We start from the raw sequence: 4,992 nt of genomic DNA, 5'->3' as shown, positions 1-4,992 counted from the left end.
TAAATTATGTCAGCTCGAGAGACAGGGGATGGAGAGTAATAAGAGCAAATAAAAAGAAAGGAAAAGACTGACAAGCACGTGGACAGATAGATAGACAGACAGGCAGACACAGACTAACATGCGGACATATAAAGTGGCAGACAGAGATGACCAGACATCTAGACAGCCAACCAGCCAGACAGACAGACAGACAGACAGACAAACAAAAGCAACAAACAAAAAGACAGGCAGACATACAGACAGAGAGAAGAGATAGGCAAACAGAGAGATAGCGATAGAGAGAGAGAGAGAGAGAGAAAGACAGACAGACAGACATACGGATATTTAGAGTTAACCTCTGCGAAGTCGTTGGCCTTGTCTCCCTCAATGGTGTCCTCTTCCATATGCTTATATATCCCTGACTATAATATTTTTTGTCTCTATCAGTGCTTGTCAACCTTTATCATGGCCAGCGCCGACTTTTATCCCCTTTAAGAGGCAAAAATGTTCGTATCACCCACATACATGTATTTCCAATCGGGGCATTAAAACTATACCTGTCACAGTGTCACTATCAGAGTGATCCTCCACCGTCCCAAAAAGTACCAATAAATTACAGTAGCGAGTGGTATCGGCCAGGTTTGCAAGCACTGGAATTAAAAAGAAAGCCCTAATGCCTGTTGTATACTCTATCAATCCCCAGTAACAGCCTGGTAATTCCTGTCTTTCCAGATAGCTTTGGACACAATTAAGAATCTGCCAAACTTTCGCCATTACAATTAACCGCTTAGTGGTTTCGTTCAGGGTATTTTAAAACGTGTCATTCCTGAACACGACAATACAATAATTATTATTGAGAGCAATACTAGCTGAGAGAAAGAGAGGAAAGACCTGTTCCGATAATATTAGCTATGTTTCTGTTTGGACATCGTTTACGCTAATAGCTCACAGGCTGTACATAATTTAGCAATCTCTGTCCTTTGGGAACACTAACACAGTGTGGGTGAGAGGACATATTTTGTCTGATTGGGATTTTTTAAAAACTAATGGGTTATTGTGATTGGAAATGTCCCCAGTGGAATTGAAGATAAAACCAACTGTTTGTGGAAAGAAAACAGGACTAAAGTTCTGATGGGGTTGGCTTTCATGGCTAAAAGATTATTATTCCGGAGCATGACGGAACCATTTCTCGGGGTCTACATGAACAAAGTTGGCGTGATACCCAAAGGGGTTCACCTCCATCCTCTTTTCCTCTCTTTTTCCACAAGCCTAAATCTAATTTAACCTTTTCAAATGAGAATTGTTTGATCTTTGTACTCAAGGGTTTTGGTTCAACATTGTTTTTTCCTTCCATAGCGTTCTGAACGTATTACAAGTGACAGAGAGAGAGAGAGAGAGAGAGAGAGAGAGAGAGAGAGAGAGAGAGAGAGAGAGAGAGAGAGAGAGAGAGAGAGAGAGAGATAGAGAGAGAAATTATTTCAACTTGTCGAGAACTATAATCGTGGTTGCTTTGTTTTGTCTTTGGTTGGGGGGGGGGGGTTCGTAAAAAATCATCTAAATAAATCGTATAGATGAAGAAAAAAATGACATAGACGCAATTTGTCAATGGAAACAATTTTTTTTTAAATTCTCAACTTTGATCTCAATCTCAATAAAGGCTAACACTAAAGATTCAGTAGTCTTTGACAGTCCTACATAGAAGGGGGAAATGGATGTAAAAATGCCTTTACAAGTATTTTTAAGTATAGTGGGAATACAGTGAGAGTTTTTGGTCTTTTCCGATCCTACCACTGAGAACCTTCTAGACTTCTTTTTTTTTTTGGGGGGGGGGGTGGACGGTCAATTACTAAGCAGGTGTGTGAGTACGTGTGTTTGTGTGTGTGTGCCTGTATTTGTGTGTGCGTATGTGAGTGTGTGTGTGTATGTATGTGTGTGTGTGTGTGTGTGTGTGTGTGTGTGTGTGTGTGTGTGTGTGTGTGTGTGTGCGTGTGTGTGTGTGTGTGGATTTATGTTTGTTTACGTTTGTTTGTTTGTGAGAGAGAGAATGAGAAAAACAGAGAGAGAAAGAAAGAAAGAAAAAAAAAGAAAGAAAGAAAGAAAGAAAGAAAGAAAGAAAGAAAGAAAGAAAGAAAGAAAGAACGAAAAAAGAAACAAAGAAAACAAAGAAAGAAAGAAAAGAGGGGGCAACATTAGAAGAAAAAAAAAGGGGTTGGAGGGGGAAGGGGTGTCGAAAGGAGGAAAGCGATACTGTTTATCGACAACACTATTGAATCCCCGTCATCGTCATTCAGACAGGAAACGCTACCACTTTGGGATCTGATAGTGAAAACAGAATTGTATTATTATGGCCTAATTCAATGCTTGCCAGCCCGGGCAGCATCACCAACAAGTGGACGATTCGGTAATGGTGTTGGGTATCGTTGATATGACCCGGGTAGTGTCATGTATTATCTAACGCCCCGCTTAGGAATTTAATATTATATAGATGAGCGATACAAAAGATGTATCCCCTTTAAATGTGGCTACAGTGGAAGCTATCTATAAAAACAAAGATTGGCAAGGAATGGTCTAGACCATGCACTGTGACGTATTTCCGGTTTACTATGGAGCGCATTATTTTTAAAAAATCAATTTTAACCAAATGAGGGGCAAAGAGGGTGTGGTGCAGAGTGCACCCGGTTATAAAGGGACTGGTATTTTTACCCTTAATTTATTTTTGGACGTATGGCGTGACCCATGATACAAGTGCTTTACAGTAAAGTTTTTGTAGAGAGCAAAGAGCAGCTGTCATGACAGTTGGCAGTCTAGGCAAACAGGTCTATGGATCTAATACTCCGAGGAACGAAACTCATTGCTCTCGTTGTTCATGTACCTGTGAGTAAAACAAACTATACAAATTTATTTCGCAAGTTTTTTTTTGTTGGTTTTTTTGTTTGTTTTTTTTTGGGGGGGGGCTTTAAAAAATTTCACTCCGTTTTATTGCGTAAGTAAACAAGTGTGTCTGTCTGTCTCTCCAAAACCATTAGAGTTGGAATAAAAGAACGATCAATAGTAAGCGATACAAGTTCTTAATGGCCTTAGTTTCAAGTCAAAACTGCATTTAGAATCGGCGCACAGTATTGTCCAACACCTTGTTCTTGTCATTAGCTATACAGAATGTATTCTGATATTCTTAAATCATCACCACTACATTCACAACAACATTATCATCATCATCATCATCATCATCATCATCATCATCATCATCATCATCATCATCCTTACAATAAGTTTGAAATACCGATGACAATCACAGTCATGTTAGTAATAACAATAATCAGGATAAAAACGACAATGCTAATAATAATGCTCATGACAAAAGCAATTATAATACCAAATGGGCTTCTCAAACAATGACTATTTAGATAGGCTCGATTTTCCTTCCGCGTGCGGTGAATGAAACTATTAAAATTTGGCCATTAATAAATCTTCTGGCCCAAAGACTTATACTTTTAGACTGCGCACTGTCAAGGCCACTGCTCTTCGCTCTATCAAAACTTGTCCGCGAACAGTTCATACCATTACGTCCAAATGAAGGGCCAAACTCCAGTGTCGCTACGCTCGCGTGAAAGAACAATATTTTAGAGAAGAAAATTTTCCGTCTCTGTCAGGTTAACCTCTTTCTCTCTCTCTCTCTCTCTCTCTCTCTCTCTCTCTCTCTCTCTCTCTCTCTAAAACCGGACATAGCAGGGACGATACCAAGCCTGTACATGTATCTGCCTTTCCCTCTGTATGATCAAGCGCGTGCATTATTGAAACAAGCATTGGACTCAACCATTACTGTCCCGGGGGGCACGGTCGAGCGTGAGTTAGCGTGACAGCGGATTCTGAGAGGTGCTGTCTGTACTCAAAGGACTCAGGACTCATTTCGCATCAACACGAGAACATATCATACGTCTAGCCAACCCCCTACGTGGACTCGAGTGTAAAAAGAGCATTCAGGAAGAAAAAGCTTTTAACTCATTCAGGATGACCACATGACAGAGTGTGTTGTTCGGAAGACTGCATAAATATCATTTTTGCGTAGTGCTCAGTACTAGTTTTTAAATATCATTGTAATTGTTCGAGCAACCGGTGGATCGCCACTAAAATATCTAATTCCGCAGTTTGGTTTTGGGAAAGAAAAAAAAAGCGTGTTTTAATCTCACGGTTCCTCCCATGTCGGGAACTCCATATCAATGTGGGTAAAATGTGACACAATGCAAAGGCTTTCAATAGTTCTGAATTCCGGACAATCTTAAGGAGTGCAACAGACTATTATGTTCTCCCATTTAAAAAGCAGTGACGGTATCTCAAAGTCTGCGTCATCCGTTGAAGTCAGCGAGAAAAAATTAGCGATAACAATTTTCAGACTCCTCTGGATGCACTAGACTATGGCGGAAGAAGCGATTGGCTCTTCTGAACGTTCATCGTTGTGTGTGGAAGTGAAACTGTTTCATTAATTTCTTGCGAAGAGACTTACGTGGCTGCCATATGAGTTCTTCTTGAGATGATCATTCTACTAACCTCTAATCCTGAGCCGGGAAATGTTTACCAGTATAATTTCTTATTTTCAGTAATACTCTGATGATAGGTCAAAAAGTTTGTGATTTTGAGTAGAAAGTATTTTCTTTTACTGGACCGCAACAGTGTTGTTGTTTTTTTCAAGCTTAGTTCATGAGTGTGGAAGTGTCAGAAGCTCTCAAAATATAATTCAAAGAGCATTCGCAAAACAAACGATGCAGTGATCATTCGGGTATACTACATCATTATTTTCTAGGATACTTCCCCAGTTCCCTTTCATATTTGAAGAACAATTTCCGTATTTAGTTTAATTTGTCCACAAAAAAGCAGCTAGTTTCTGAAAGTTAAAAAAAACCCCAACAAAACCTACGTTTACAGCTTTTCATAGTTTCAATTGTTTTGTTTTTTCCAGAAGCAATTGAAGGATGCCAAGGAGAAACATCGTATGTCACGTTTTAGCTTTTTTAAACT

At 39.5% G+C, this 4,992-nt stretch overlaps 2 protein-coding genes across 5 annotated transcripts in view; one reads left to right on the top strand and one right to left on the bottom strand.

The window, feature by feature from the left end:
- Positions 1-4,992, bottom strand: part of LOC101864050 (putative peroxisomal-coenzyme A synthetase) — a 25,881-nt gene that overhangs the window by 18,616 nt on the left and 2,273 nt on the right. The gene's annotated exons all lie outside the window — the stretch shown is intronic.
- Positions 3,720-4,992, top strand: part of LOC101845153 (G-protein coupled receptor GRL101) — a 17,317-nt gene continuing 16,044 nt past the window's right edge. Inside the window, exon 1 of one of the 4 annotated variants that reach the window (XM_035968417.1) lies at positions 3,720-3,943. The gene's annotated coding sequence lies outside the window, so the exon portion shown is untranslated. Of the gene's footprint in view, positions 4,754-4,992 lie in introns of all 4 variants that reach the window. The other 3 variants (XM_035968416.1, XM_035968415.1, XM_035968414.1) reach the window with 3 other exon arrangements.

This window comes from Aplysia californica, unplaced genomic scaffold (assembly GCF_000002075.1).
Source record: "Aplysia californica isolate F4 #8 unplaced genomic scaffold, AplCal3.0 scaffold00058, whole genome shotgun sequence".
NCBI classification, from domain to species: domain Eukaryota; kingdom Metazoa; phylum Mollusca; class Gastropoda; order Aplysiida; family Aplysiidae; genus Aplysia; species Aplysia californica.
The sequence above is the reverse complement of the archived record's forward strand: the minus strand, read 5'-3'. Positions and strand labels throughout refer to the sequence as shown.